Genomic DNA, 16068 nt, shown 5'->3' with positions numbered 1-16068 from the left:
AGGAGGAAGAGGAGGACACAGAGGGCAGGGTGGGAGGGCCCGGCTTAGAATTCACAGAGGGCAGGGCTTGCTGTGTACCCTGCTGGGTTGGAAGCTACAAGTGTGCAAACACTAGACAGTTCATTTGATCTGGGGGGGAAGGAGGGATAGGGAGTCACACCACAGGTGCTCAGGCTTACTCCTGCTTCTGTGCTCAGGAATCACTCCTGGTGGGGCGTGGGGACCCTATGAGGTGCTGGGGATTAAACCCAGGTTGGCCGTGTGCAAGGCAAATGCACCCCCTGTTCTACTCTCACTCCCCCAATGCCCGGGCTCCATTTTGCTCCTTCACACGCCCTTACAGTAGCCTCTCTCTCCCCTCTGGTCTTGGTTCCGTCCCTCGGTCCCAGGAGATGCTCTGTGACAGATACTGATCTAGGGGCAGTGATGGGTGGAGGCCGGGAGCAGAAACAAGAGGCCTGTGAGACGTGTGGGGGTTCACCCCGCCCACAGGCTCCTCTCTCACTGGGAGAAGCAACAGCCCAAGGGAAGGACTCTACAAGGCACCTGCACTGACCCTACATGGGGAGGATTGAGGGACCTGGACTCCAAGCAGACCCCCTGCCCCCCGGCTCCTTTAACCACAGCCGCAGCACCAGCCCCTCACCACAGAGCTCCCTACCCTGCCCATGAGCGGAAATTCTTTTTTTTTTTTAAGTTTTATTTTAATGAATCACTGTGAGATACAGTTACAGACTTACAAACTTTGGTGGTTACATTTCAGTCATACAATGATCAAGTACCCATCCCTCCACAGTGCCCACTCTCCACCATCCACCACCTATGTTCTCGGTACCCCTCCTGTCACCCCCCTGCTGCCATCTGTGGCAGGAATATTCCCTTTTACTCTCTGTCTGCTTTTGGGTGCTATGGTTTGCAATACGGGTACTAAGTGGCCACCAGGTTCAGTCCATGGTCTACTTTCAGCCCATATCTCCCATCCCGAATGAGCCCTCCAAGCATCATTTACTTGGGGGTCCCTTCTCTATCCCAGCTGCCTTTTCCCCCAGCATGTGAGACCAGCTTCCAAGCCGTGGAGCCATGCTCCTGGCCCTTATCTCTACTATCCTTGGGTGTTAGTCTCCCATTCTGTTACTTTATATTCCACAAATGAGTGCAGTCCTTCTATGTCTGTCCCTTTCTCTCTGACTCATTTCACTTAGCATGATAGTCTCCATTTTGAGCCCTTTATAAGCAAATTTCATGACTTCATCTTTTCTAACAGCTGCATAGTATTCCATTATGTAGAGAGAGGTACCAAAGTATCTTGAACCAGTCATCTGGTCTTGGGCACTTGGGTTGTTTCCAGATTCTGGCTATTGTAAATAGTGCTGCAATAAACATACAAGTCATGAGTGGAAATTCTTTTAACCACTTTCCCCAAACAGCCCACTCTAAGTGCTGACCCCAACCTGAGACTGAGATGGGTTTGGGGAAGGGCAGAAGCCCGCCGTCTTTGGGTGGCTAGTCCCCCCAATGTGTGTGTTTTCCAAATCAGCTCTTGTCTCTTTAATAAAGGTCTTCGGTCAGCAAGGCCCAGGCCTCCCTCCCCACTGCTGCCTTGTGGTGAATTCAGGGGTGAATTCAGCTCCTTCTCTTCTCACCCCCAGCCTGCCAGGTCCATCTGCTTTTGGGACCCACCGGACACCATCAGGCGTCGGGATGGTTTCAGAGCAGTGTGTAGGATATGGAGGCCGGGCATTCCTGCTGTGTGTGGTCCAGAGAAGCCTGGGGGGAGGGGAGGAATCCTGCAGTCCTGGCCATGTCAGGGGCCCCTTCGCCCTACCTGCCCAACTCCCTGCAGAGAGTTTAGGGATGCCGGGCTATGAACTTGGCATCACCAGATATTTTGGATCCGCCAAAGTCGCTGTCTCCGGGCTCCCTCCTGCAGGGGGCACAGGAAATGGACACGTCCGAGTCCCCCGTCCAGAGAGTAACAGGGAAAGCAAGGCACCCAGGGGGGCAGCTGACACCACGGAGGGGACTGCATCCTGGGCTATAAGACTGAAAAGAGGGAAGGAGAGAGACTGAAGGGGAAATCAAGGGCCACAGGGGCCGGGAACAGGGCCCCTGGCGCCCAGGGGGTGGAGAGGCATCAAGGAATCTTGGTCTGTGCCGGAGACCCAACACAGCCGAGAGCAGGAGATCCGAGCTACAGGAACCGAACTTCAAGGAGGTAGTCTGGGGGCCACTGGTGGAGGGAAGTCGGAAGGGGGCAAGGTGGAGGGCAGTTGGAGGGGGTGACTGTTAGGGCGCAGATCGAGATCTCCCTATAACGACAAAGAGACTCCAGAGACTGCAAACAGCAAGCAGGGTTTATAGTAAGACTGGCTAGCCAGGGTCCAGCCGTCTACGCAGACACGCAGGTCCAGCAAGTTGGGCAAAAGACCCCGAGCTTCTTTCTCCAAAGGAGATTTTATATAGGCCTTCCCCGGCCGTTACAGCAGAGCCCGCGCCTTTCATAGCCAATAGATTTGTAATATTGCAAACTTTCTTAACCAATCCATTTAAAAGGACATCACGCCTTAGCCTATGGTTTTAGAGATCAGTATTCGAGCCAATATTCAGGAATGTCCCAGTTTTGGGGGCAGTCCTGGGTCCTGTGATATGGGTCTTGTTATCTGGGCTGACCACCACCCTTCTTGCGACCCAGGGTGCCTGTATCCAAATTCCTTGCTCAGGGACAGAGAGACAAGTTATTCTACAATGCCGGCTCCTGTAAAAAGAGTCTTAAGAAAGCTAAGTAGATTCCTGTGGCCTGTCCTCACAGTGACAAAGTAAGAGGTGGGACACTGAAGGCCAACGAGAAGAGTTCTGTAAACCTCGGGGCCTACGGAAGAAGCCTGCAAGACTTCGGGTGAAGATCAGTAGCAAACTGGATGGGACCCCCGAGACTACAACACCACACAGCTCTCACCCCGCCCTCAAGGCCCGCAGCACTGGGTTCGGGTCCTGTCATCCTGCCCTCAGCCAAGACTTCCATTTCCTCCATCCCTAACTGGCTCCCCAAACACAGCTGTGATTGTAGCCCGGGAAGGCTGGGGGTCCGAGTGGGGCTGTGCGACCCCCACATCTCTGAACTCGCCGCCCCCCCCTCCCCCCCGGCACAAGAAGAAGGAGAGAGGAAGGCCCAGGAGGGTGCTGCTAGGGTGGGGGGCTGCGTGGGTGCTGGTGTTGGGGGGAGGGTGTGACGGCGCTGGGCGCCCCCTGCAGGCCGGCCAGCAGAGCGCAACACCCCGGGGGCAGGCACTCTGGATTCTGGATTCTCTGGGGATTCTGTATCCCTGAGGGGCTGCGGGAGCTGAGCCCAGCTTGGCAAAGGGATAGATTACTTTTATTATTTTCCCAACCCAATATATATTTTTTAAAAAAGCCATTTTCAACCAATACAGTTGTGTAACTCCTTAAATCATTTGAGAAACAATTGTAATCAAGATCTTTATAGCAAATATTCGCTTCCTACCAGCACACAGTTTGAAACCTCACTTTAAATAAAACAATTTGTCTAAGACGGTGCAGCCTGCTAATGGGGAGGCCTCGGCCACCCAGCAAGGAGCTTCCATTACTGCTCTCCAAGAGAACCACTTCCTCTCTGCAGAGGAAGCCCTGAAATGGCCCCCCGGGGGAGAAGGGGTCATTTCCTTCTCCACACCCCTTCCTGACCTTGATGGGGCACCAGTTTAGCCCCATCCAGCAGCAACTCCGCCGCTCCTCAACCTGAGTTGAATCTCCCAGCTCTGCCCTTCTGACCCTCCTCAGCTTCCTATCTTTTTTTAGGGGGGGTCACACCCAGCGTTGCTCAGGGGTTACTCCTGGCTCATGCACTCAGGAATTACTCCTGGCGATGCTTGGGGGACCATATGGGATGCTGGGAATCGAACCCATGTTGGCCACATGCCAGGCAAACGCGCTACCCGCTCTGCTATCGCTCCAGCCCCCTCAGCTTCCTATCTTTTGTGCACTCCAGGATAAAATGACATTTAGGTGATGCCGGCGGGGGTCCCCGGGTGAAGTGGGGAGAAGAGAGGCAGGCACCTCTAGAAGGAAATCTGGGAGTTGCTGCTTTCTCTCTATCCACCTCTGCTACCCCAGAACAGCTGGGGATATGTAGGATTAATAAGTCTGCTGGGAGCCTTGCTCCTTGCAGGGAAGGAGAGTCTCTGTTGGAGCTTAGGATCCAGCGCCTTTGCCTCTCAGAAAAGAATTTCAGGAGACAAACAGTGAAGTACAAGAGGTTTTATCTGGAGATTCAGATGAAGGTGAGAAATCGTGTGTGTGTGTGTGTGTGTGTGTGTGTGTGTGTGTGTGTGTGTGTAAGAGAGAGACAGAGACAGACAGACAGACAGACAGAGACAGAGAGACACAGAGAGAGAGAGAGTAATATGCTCAAAAGAGAACACAACATTCTCCAGAGAGGAGAGAGAGCCCCAGTACACACCCCCCTGTTGGAGTACGAAAGTCCACGTCTCAAGAGTAACGAGGGTTCAGGTGCCATGGACTGGGCAGCTTCCTTTGTTCTAAGTTGGCTTTGTTCTAAGTTGGCTTCTCCCAACCTGCCCCACATGGGGGCCTTGTACCCGGTAAGAGTTTATTGCCAGGGCAGTTGCCAAAGGGGTAGAGTTGGGAGGCTTTGCGATTCCTTTCCTGGCCCTTGTTCCTGGTTCAGCTTCTCTCTGAGGGGGTCCCAGCCTTCTCTGGGTCTATGCTAGTGCCAAGTAAAAGTCTTATCAGACCTTAGTTTCTCTGTCCACAAGGTGGGCCCTGGTAGCCTTAGGGTAGTTGGTTTTATTACTTCCCAATCAGTGCTCAGGGCTTACTCCTGGATCTGTGCTCAAAGATCACTCCATATGGTTCTCGGGGGACCATATGGGACACTGGGGGTCCTACTCAGGTCAGCTGCGTGCAGGACAAGTGCCCTACTGGTTATGTTATCACTCTGCTCTCCAGATTTCAGACACCTTTTGGATTTTATGCCAGCACCCCTAAAACTGTCTTCTTCGAGGGCCCCAAGGCCCCTCAGTTGAGGTCAGGGGTCTCTTGCTCCTAATGAAGGCCAGCTGCAAGGACGTCCCCAGAACCCCCTGTTCTTTTCAGTGATGCCCTCTGCCCCCCTATGCCCCTTCCACTGCTAACTGAAAGTGGGCTCTGATTGTTGTGATCATAATTAAATGATAATGCAGTTGGCTTGAACCTGCCCCAGTGAGGGTGGCAGTTGGCACTCTTAAGCGCTGAGCCACCTCTCACCCCCTCTCAGTGTCATCCACAGTCCGTAGACACTGAAGTCACTGGAGTCTGGGTAACTAAACCCAGTGGGAAGGCTACTGTGGGTTTGGCCCTAGGTGTGAATAGGCACCCCTGGCTTGTCTAGGCCTCACCACATAGCTCCTAGAATAATCAGAATCAATAAGCACCCACAGAAAACAACCCGGGACTGAATTTTCAGGAATCACCAACCTATCAGAAATGCATGAACTTAAAATATCGTCTGCATAGAACAGATCATGGTGTGAACACACTTGTCCCTTTATTGGAGAGGGGAGGGGGGGAAGTAAGGGGCTCACCTAGCAGTGCTCAGGACTTACTCTTGGTGGGCTCAGGGGACCCCTTGGAGTGCCAGAGATTGAACCCAGGTCAGCTGAGTGCAGGGCAAGAGCCCTACCCTCTGTGCTATCGCTCCAGCTCCTAACTGTCTTTTTCATGCACATGTAACTCTGGCAATTTAGTGTCTCTTTGGTCCAGGTTCTCCAGGCCTGAAGATCTAAGCCTCTAAGAATTCTTTGTTGTTTGTTCCTCTAACTCACTCAGGCTTCAATTTCTTGGTTGGAATAATTTAATAAGCAAGGGCTGGCAAACACTTTCTGAAAGGATCGATCGGTAAGCATTTTAGAGTTTGTAGACCATATCATCCCCATCATAAACCTAGCAGCCTGGTATGAAGGCAGCATGGACGATAAGTAAGCGGGGGATGTTCCATGAAACTTAACTTACAAAAGCAGACAGCCGCCAGGTTAGGGCACCTGCAGACCAGGCCTTGCCTCGGAGGACGAAAGCCTTGAAGGAGATGCGGGGTCTGGCCCACCCGGCTGCTCCCACCACCCCAGCAGTAGCATCGTCCAGGGGATGTGGCCAGTGCAGCTTCTCTGGCCCTGAGAGCTGTCTCAAGCACCGCTGGGTGACACAGAGATGGTCAGGCTGCCCCCGTGACTCCGCCCAAGGATCCTCACCCACAGAACCAGCAGCAATAATAGGAGGGTTGGGGCACTAAGCTTGTTGTGTTTGCTGTTGTTGCTTTGCTTTCATCACCTCAAAACTGGCTTATTTCCTGAGTATGTGGGTCCTTGGGGAATGCGTGTAAGACTTGCCTACTCACCTCTGATACTTAGGAAGTTACCGTCATCTGTTGAAAGACTTTAAGAAGGTAGTTTGGGATCCCTGGAGCTCTATGTCCAGGTACGTTCGTGCCGGCGTGTCTGTCTCCTCACTGCACGCCATGCTCGGCCTGCGCTGCTGTCTCTCTGGCCCCACACCTGCTTGTTTCTCACTGTCAAGACCACCACTGCCCACCCTCCCTGCCCCCAGTAGTCATCGATGCCCTAGAGTCTGCGCTGGAACGCAGCTGCCTGCCATCCAAGGCTGAGTAGCTCAGCAGCTCTCTGTCCTGCTGGCCTTTCTTTGTTCTCTGACCACATCCTCCCGGGAAAGAAATGCTACGTTCCTGCCATCCACCGAGGCACAAGTAAAGGGACAAAGAGAGGAAGTGACTTGGCTGGGCCCTTTTTGGTCTCTTATTGTTTCCCTCCCTCCCCAAAGTTACCTGACGGGCTACCTCTCGGGTGCGTGATATTTGAAGGGACCAGTTAAATTACCAAGATGGCCTGTCCGTCCCCCGCCTCCACTTCCACCACAACTGCTTGCTTTGCTCTCCAACTTCAGTGAACGGTAAATGACTGTCTATCACTGGGAACACTGCACTTAATAGCCCAGATTTCTGATATTCTTAGAGGGAAGTGGACGCTGGTGACGGGATTAGTCTCAGAACACTGTATGCCCGAAACGTAATCATAAATCCCTTTATGACTGTAATTCACCATGATCCAATTTTTAAAAGCGCAAATTTCTAGTTTTTTTTTTTTTTTTTTTTGCTTTTTGGGTCACACCTGGCGATGTTCAGGAATTACTCCTGGCTCTGCACTCAGGAATTACTTCTGGCAGTGCTCAGGGGGACCATATGGGATGCTGGGAATTGCACCTGGGTCGGCTGTATGCAAGGCAAATACCCTACCTGCTGTGCTATCGCTCCAGCCCCTCTAGTTTCTCTTTTAAACCAATCAAATGTGTGGTCAATGGTCCTTTATTTCCACAGACCAGCATCTCCTTAGGTTGGCCCTCTTCACATGGAGCAACTGTCCCTTGGGTGCTCTGGCCCCGGCCACCCTGGGGTCCCCTCAGCGGGAAGACTGCCTGTCCTGTCTTCTCTCTGCTGAGATTTTGTTTTTTGCTTTCTCCTGGCTGACCTCAGTCATTTCATGTGCCCCTAGCTGTTCCCTCTGGGCATTTGAGTTTGTCCCTCCCTGAAGAAGAGGTGGGTGGCCTTCTGCGGGTTGGGGGTCTCTCTGAGTTTTGTGTTTGATTTGAAGCTCCAGACGCTGGCCTTGGCACGATGGCAGAGAGAGCTACCTGCGTCCAAACGCACCATGTCCCCTCTGCCTCCTCCAGGGCGAAGCTCCTATCCCAGCCTTCCTGCTATGCCGCTTGGCCTGAGACCCCCTGTCCGCACTGAGTCTGCTCCTGCGGCACTTTCAGAAGCAGCTTTCCAGGGGCCCTTCATGAAGGACATTTCCCGTCATTCCTTTCTCCGTGTAGTGTCAGGCCATGTTCCTTGTGGCCCTGGGAGGAGGGCAGAGGTAGCCCAGACAGACTCGGGGTTTTTATCTCCCAGCCCCTACTGCACCGCCCCCTGTTGACTGTGGCTGACCAGCGGTCTACTTGGAGAAGTCAGGGAGGGATTGGAAGCCACCTGGGACCACAGCTGATGAATCGGGACTGATTCAGCACTTCCTCTAACTGGCTGCAGAGTCCTCACTGGAAGCCCTTGGGGTAAGTGGTCTCTCTCTGTGTCTCTGTCTCTGTCTGTCTGTCTGTCTGTCTCTGTCTCTCTCTGTCTGTCTCTGTCTCTGTCTGTCTCTCTCTGTCTGTCTCTCTCTGTCTCTGTCTATCTGTCTCTCTCTGTCTGTGTCTCTCTGTATGTCTCTGTCTCTGTCTGTCTATCTGTCTCTCTGTCTCTCTGTCTTTATGTCTCTGACTCTCTCTGTCTCTCTGTCTATCTCTCTGTCTCTCTTTCTGTCTCTCTCTGTCTCTGTCTGTCTGTTCTCTCTGTCTGTCTGTCTCTGTCTCTATCCATCTATCTGTCTCTCTTTGTCTCTCTCTTTCTCTCTCTCTCACTCTCTCTCTCTGTTTCCCTCTCCCTCTCCCTCTCTCTCTCGGCTGAGGTGTCCGTGGGGCTATGCAATTTGCCCAGGCTGGAGTGGGTTTATGTGGAACTCGTGAAGCACATGCCTCCTGCATATCCTGCTTCCAAAGATTTGGAAGTGCTCAGGGGTCATGTCATTTTTAACGTGAGAAAGTCAGGTCTTGTGTTTGCAGTCAGTTATGATGGTCTGTTTCCTCCTCACCGCCCCAGGTTTGCACTTTGCCCTTCTTGGTTGGTTAAGGAAGGGTAAAGAAGCCATCCGCACGCTGAAACGGCTGTAGGCATAATTGAGTCTGATCCAGGGGATGGTGTGGGCAGCAACATTTGATTTTGCAGATGGGAGAATTTTGTGGCTTTATAGGGTTGAATTCTTGTGTGCCGTCCGGATGTGAGAAGGAATTCCAGGAAAATCCCCCTAACACCTGTGCCAACGCACCTTAAATCATCACAGGCAGCATTTGGAATGTTTACCCCTGAATTATATAAAAAGTGCTCAAGTGAGCCCAGAATTGTATGAAGCTTTGAGACTCTCCAGCCAAGAATTCCAGACGTTACATCTCAGATAGATATAAGGAAAAGTTGGCTCCAATTTAATAATAACTCTAAGAACTGCATGTTATTAAAGACTAATTGAAAAAATGAGAAAGAAGTGCTTCTGAGTTACAAAAAAAACTATGCTGGTTTTTTCCCTGAACATTTAGATGATGGTATTTATTAAATCAAAAATTTTCCATAGTTTTTCTCCTATCATTTCAAATAATCTCTGTAATCATAACTTTTCTTTCTTTGAGGAGAGCTCAAAAATGAATGTTCTCCATGTCCATGCAAATTCCCTTCACCCAGAATCTGAAGCATCTGCGGCAAGGACATGCTGATTTGTGCCAGCGCTGATCCCAGGGGTTGAGCCTGCGCACTGGCTCAAACTCACCTAGAAATTCCCGTTGGCTTTTTAGTTTGTGATTGGGCCTCTGCAGCTGATCTGAGTCGGCAGCTTCCAGCAGAGGTGACCACACACTGTCTCTGCTTGCTCATCATTGGGTTTTTGTTTTTCAGAGACTGACTTGACTAGCTCCAGAATTTGGGGTGCCCCAGAAAGAATTGGGTCTTAGTCGGAGACAGGCCAGTTCTTGTGGACTTTCTCACTGGATGCATCACCAGTGGCACCGGGTCATCTTCAGTCTTACCACCCACTCTGTCTCCCTTGGTCTTGAGGTCAGTCTGCCTTGGGTTCCTCCCGGCTGGGGTAAACATCTAGGGGTAGAATGGCTGGATCACATGATAAATCTATGTTTGACTTGAAATAAACTGTTTGTCCAGGCAGTTGTGCCATTTCATGTCTCCATAGAGGTGCCTGAATCTTCCAGTTGCTCCGAGGCTTTGTCAACACTTAATATGGTCAGATAGTAAATATCCATCTACTAGATGTATCCTGTTCTCTTGTTCCAATTTTAATTTACATTCCCCTAATGTCTAGTCAACGCAATCCTCTCTTAGCTATGGATATGAAAATGTTTTTTATCTTAATTAATGTATTTTTTAATTGACTCACCATGTGATACACAGTTACAAAGTTATTCATGATTGGGTTTCAGTCGTACAATGTTCCAATATCAGTCTCTTCACCAGTGTACATTTCCCACCACCAATGTCCCAAGTCACCTTCCCCGCACATTTCCCCTAAGTTACCTTCCGCCCAAGTTACCTTCCTTTTGGGACTTGTGGTTTGCAATACAGATACTGAAAGGTTATCATGTATAACCCTTTACCTACTTTCAGCACTCAGTTGTTGTCCAGAGTGATCATTTCCAACTATTACTGTCATAGTGGTCCCTCCTTTATCTTAACTGCATTTTGCCCCCTCGCGTGGGAGAGGATGGGAAAATATTGAGGTTATGAGGATATCAAAGTGGGGAACCAACCTCAGGATCAAGGGTGCCTTTTCTCTGCAATAGTTGACATTATACAACTCCCCAAACCTTGCGTCTCTCTCTCCAGAAGGCTTGGTCTTTGGATGAGTCTGGCTATGATTTGGAACAATTTGGCATGTGTCTATACTCTGCATCTTTCATACAGTCTAGTAATCCTTCATTTGAATGTAGACAAGTCTGGCAGTGTCCAAACCGGGAACTCTTTTCCAGCTCAGAGAGTTTATAGGTGTTTTTTTTTCTTTTTGGGTCACACTCAGCAATGCACAGGGGTTACCTCCTGGCTTTGCACTCAGGAGTTACTCCTGGTGGTGCTCAGGGGACCCTATGGGATGCTGGGAATCGAACCCGGGTCGGCCGCGTGCAAGGCAAATGCCCTACCCGCTGTGCTATTGCTCCAGCCCTTATAGGTGTTTGGTAAATGACTAAGCCATCATATCGCTAATACTGCTTCTCAGGTTTCGATTGAGTCAAGCTTTCAAAAGGAACTGTTCTCAGAACCCTTCTCTCAAGCTGTTCCAGGACCCTGGATGAAATCTTGCCATTGGATCCTGATATTGATGGCATAAGAATGAATTCAGTGGCCCCACGGGTGGCTGATGTGAGGTGGAGAAGAGAGAGATGGCTGCTTTCTCCCGATTCACCGCTGCCACCCCAGGACCTGCGGGAAGGCTGGAACTGAAAGTCTGTAGGTAAGTCTGTGTGTGGCCAGAGCCCCGCCAGCCCCATGAGGTGCCCATCAAGCCACACCTCCTGATGTCCACTTGGTCTTCTCAGCACGGGAGTTAATCCCCGCCACCCAATTTCTTGAGGAGCTGTGGACTCAGGCTGGGGCAAGGAATTGCTCTTTGCAAGAAAGGAAAGCCAGTCCTGGGTCATGCTCAGGCATGAGGTCACTGTCCCATCTCACAGAAAAGAATTCAGAAAAAGATAACCTGGGAAGGAAAAACAGATTTTGTTTGGAAGCTTTTGGGAAAGGGAAGGAGGGCAACAAAAGGGGGAGAGACAGAGAGAGAGAGAGAGAGTGAGAGAGAGAGAGAGAGAGAGAGAGAGAGAGAGAGAGAGAGAATAATGCTCTTAAGAGAGAATTCAGGGCTGGAGCGATAGCACAGTGGGTAGGGTGTTTGCCTTGTATGCAGCTGACCTGGGTTCGATCCCCGGCATCCCATGTGGTCTCCCAGCACGGCCAGGAGTCATTCCTGAGTGCATGAGCCAGGAGTAACCCCTGTGCATCAGCGGGTGTGACCCAAAAAGCAAAGAGAGAGAGAGAGAGAGAGAGAGAGAGAGAGAGAGAGAGAGAGAGAGAGAGAGAGAGAGAGAACTCAGACTTCTCCAAGAATGGAGAGAGCCCCAGTACATATCTCAAGAGGGGATGTGCGGGTAACACATATGTTTGGTCGTGTGGACACAAGCAGCACATGGGCTCAAGCAGCATATACATGCATTTCCTTTGTTCAAAGTGGCTCTTATAGGGTTTCTCCAATCTGCCCCACGTGGGGCTTCTACCTGGATAAGAGTTCATTGCTAGGGTGGTTGCCAAGAGTGTAGGATTGGGAGTGGTTGTTGGTCTTCTTTGAAATTCCCTTCCTGCTTTGTTCCTGCTAGAGCTTCTCTTGGAGTGGGGTCCAACCTTCTCTAGGTCTGTTGGTGTCAGGTGAAATCTTATCAGGCTTTAGTTCCTGTGTCTGCAAGGTGGATTCTTTGCAGCCTTGGAGCTCTATTGGTTTTATTACTTTCCAGGAATTCTATTGCCATCGGGCCCTTCCCTGTCTACCTGCCTACATCCAGGAGATGGTCCACAGAGAGAGACAGACTCCTAGTGAGTGAGGACTATAAAATTGGGATCGTAACTCAGGAAAAGGGGAGAGGGAACACAAAGATAGTTCACCCTGCCAGATATCTTCTCTTTTCTGCAGCTGTGTCAAAAGGTCGTTCTGTTCCCTCATGGGATAGTAGCAGCCTGACCATCAGGAGACCGGGATCTACTGGGTTGGTCCTGCCGGGTGGGCTCTTTGCAGCCTGAGAGCTATGGGTTTTATAAGACTCGCAACCAGTCTTTCCTTGCTCCTGAAGTGAATTTCCTACAGCTCCCTGCGAAGAAGAAAGAGACACCATAAAAGGCAAAATAGCAGAAAACTGACCTTTTGCTGGCTTTCTGGAGTTTATAGTCAATCTCTGCGGTTCATTTTCTTGGGTCCAAATGAAAATTCCCTGCCTCATTTCTTCAAATAGTTGAAATATTTCCCCACTTGTGGCTAAAAAGAGATGTAGAAAGGGAACCAAAGATAAAAGGAAGTAAATATCCTCTGGGGCGTGCCCCGGGTCTGTTCCTGCTCCCTCTCTGCAATAAGCAAAGGCCCGAGCACCAGGGAAATGAAAGCAGTTCTCTGCAAAGCCCCCCTACTCACCCTACTCACCGCTCCTCTCTACCAGGCTGCTTAGCCCACAGCTGCTCTGTGCCTCCTCTTCTCCCCTCAGCTGGTTTTCTAATCTCCTACCCGCCAGAATGCTCCAGACAGCCTTGAGTTTAAGGAGCATCTTCCCCTGATCTAATATGGAAACTTCTTTCTCCTCCCTAAGAATATCCTACTACAACTGTCACTGTCACTGTCATCCCGTTGCTCATCGATTTGTTCGAGTGGGCACCAGTAACGTCTCTCATTGAGAGACTTATTGTTACTGTTTTTGGCATATCCAATATGCACGGGGAGCTTGCCAGGCTCTGCCGTGCAGGCTCGATACTCTCAGTAGCTTGCCGGGCTCTCCGAGAGGGGCAGAGGAATCAAACTTGGATCGGCCGCGTGAAAGGCGAACGCCCAACCACTGTGCTATCGCTCCAGCCCCCTACTACAACTATCTATTTAAAATTAGAACTTGGGGCCGGAGTGATAGCACAGCAGGTAGGGCATTTGCCTTGCATATGGCCAACCCGGGTTCGATCCCCGGCATCCCATATGGTCCCCCAAGCACTGCCAGGAGCAATTCCTGAGTGCAAAGCCAGGAGTAACCCCTGAGCATCGCTGGGTGTGATCCAAAAAGCAAAAATAAACAAATAAAAAAATAAAAATAAATAAAAGTTAGAACTTAGTAAAATGATTTGACTTGCAATGGTAGAGTGACGTTTGTACTTGAGATCATGTGACATTCAAGCGAGATGCAGATTTTCTCCTGGAAGGAGGATAGGGTGTGGGCCCACCTTAGGCTTGTCTAGGGGCCAGCCCTGGTCTCACTGTCAAGGAGGTAGCAAGATCGAGAGCATCCACATTGAAGAGAGGAAAACATAGTGTCTGCCCCAAACACATGTAGAGGAAGTCAAGTGGAGCCTGATTCTCAAATGGAGAGACAGGCTCTCTCCATTTCCCACTCTCCGTTTGCTGAAAATCAACTTTGCTATTCTATACTAGTCTTTTCCTCTAACTTCTCTCCCCTCTTAACTCCATCCCTACTCCCACCCCCCAGCACAGCTCTGCATTTCAATGATTTCTGGAGTCCTGGCTGTCTTTTTACAATTAAGACTAACTTGCCTACCCGATAGGAATCTTTAAATCTTTAAATATAGCCTAGGATGATAACTTGTGCCATCAGTATTTCCCTGATCACCAACATTCATTAAGTGACAGTCCCAGAGTTAAGCAGTTATGAATATTCCTCATCTATTTTAACTCTCACATGTCATAAGAGGTAGTGACCATTATTCAGTGTCATGAGTGAGGTTAAGTTACTTGCCCAAGAATACACAACTGGTGGGGCTGGAGCAATAGCACAGGGGGTAGGGCGTTTGCCTTGCACTCGGCCGACCCGGGTTCAATTCCCAGCATCCCATATGGTCCCCTGAGCACCGCCAGGAGTAATTCCTGAGTGCAGAGCCAGGAGTAACCCCTGTGCATTGCCGGGTGTGACCCAAAAAGCAAAAAAAAAAAAAAAAATACACAACTGGTATTGGCAAAAGAAAACTGGACTTTAAATCTTGCTCACTCCCAAGCACTGTGGGTTTGCTTATCATTCCCTTAATATGCCCATCACAGCCTCATAAACCACAAGGTTTGACATCTGAGCTCAGAAAATTTATCACATCTGGTTTCCAATGATTTGCTAGATCTTCCCCCAGTGCCTAAAACATACTTTATCTCTGGTCATTGCTCTCCTCCTAGAAAGATTTTGCAAACCATAGTATAGTCCTCCCTTGCCTACAAAGGAAACAAAAACAAAGGAGGATATCCCAAATTATTCTCTGATACTCTGGCAATAATCGGTGGCTGCCAATGAAAATTCAAAATGGACCCCATCGATCACGAAGAAAATGATGGCTGGAGGAACCAGCCGGGATGGGAGATGTGTGCCAAACATAGATGATGGACCAAACATGGTGACCTCTCAGTGTCTATGTTGCAAGTCATAATGCCCAACAGTAGAGAGAGAGTATGGGGAACATTGTCTGCCATGGAGGCAGGGGGAGAGTGGGAAAGGGGGAGGTATGCCTGGGATGTTGGTGGTGGGGAATGTGCACTGGTGGAGGGATGGGCGTTTGATCATTGTGTGATTGTAACCCAAACATGAAAGCTTGTAACTATCTCATGGTGATTCAATAAAATTTTTTTAAAAAATGGACCCGATCACCAGCCACTCTCTGGTGCAGACAATTCAAAACACCAGCTGATATTGGCTTCACTGCGCTGCAATCATTAAAAAATGTGCCATTTCAAATTGTTTATTTCTATCCTGATTCATGTTGTCAATAGCTTTATTCATTTATTTGCCATCATACTTATTGAGATCCCACACGGAAGAGCCTGGCAAGCTCCCCGTGGCGTATTTCATATGCCAAATACAGTAACATTAACAGGTCTCATTCCCCTGACCTCAAAAAGAACTTCCAATTATTAGGAAAAATGAGTAAGGAGAGGCTGCTAAAATCTCAGGGCTGGGACAAATAGAGACGTTACTGGCACCTGCTCGAGTAAATAAATGAACAACAGGATGACAGTGATACAGTGATACAGTGATTTATTGAGATGGTTAGCATTTGGTACAATACATAATTGCCAAAGAGCATGTGCAATTATTTGCATGTTAGAGTATTTCATTGTGTACTACCAGAAATATTCATGAGTAGACTATCAATATCAAAACAGAATGCATTAAATTTTGTGCCTGGGGAAAAACTGCAAGAGGTCAAACAGGCAATTAAGATCTTGTCTGCTCTTAGGACAGAAAACATTTACTACCAGCCTCCCACCAGAAAGACTCCAGACAAACAGATATACAAGAGATGGAATTATTCCCTGATCCATTTCTTCAGGGCTAACGCTGAACTCTCTTTACATCTAAACTGCTCAGAAGAGGCTCCTTCCGATTTCTCAAAGATTAACAATACCACGAGTCATGCTTGCCTTTGGGGCCCCCAAAATGGGAGGTAGAAATGAATGTTTTCTCTGCCAAAGCATGTTGGAATGACTTCACGCCAGGCATATTTTATGAAATCAGATTATAAATGTGGTCTTAAATTCTTGGTTTCTCTCAAGTTTCATGAGCTTAAAGGAATTTCTGGGGAAATTTTATTTCTTTGGTTGCAATTTTAATAACTCCATTAAAGCAGTTGCTTTTCCCTCACACCCAGCTGTGTATATTTGGGCA

Source organism: Sorex araneus, chromosome 11, assembly GCF_027595985.1.
Source record: "Sorex araneus isolate mSorAra2 chromosome 11, mSorAra2.pri, whole genome shotgun sequence".
NCBI lineage: Eukaryota > Metazoa > Chordata > Mammalia > Eulipotyphla > Soricidae > Sorex > Sorex araneus.
The sequence above is the reverse complement of the archived record's forward strand: the minus strand, read 5'-3'. Positions refer to the sequence as shown.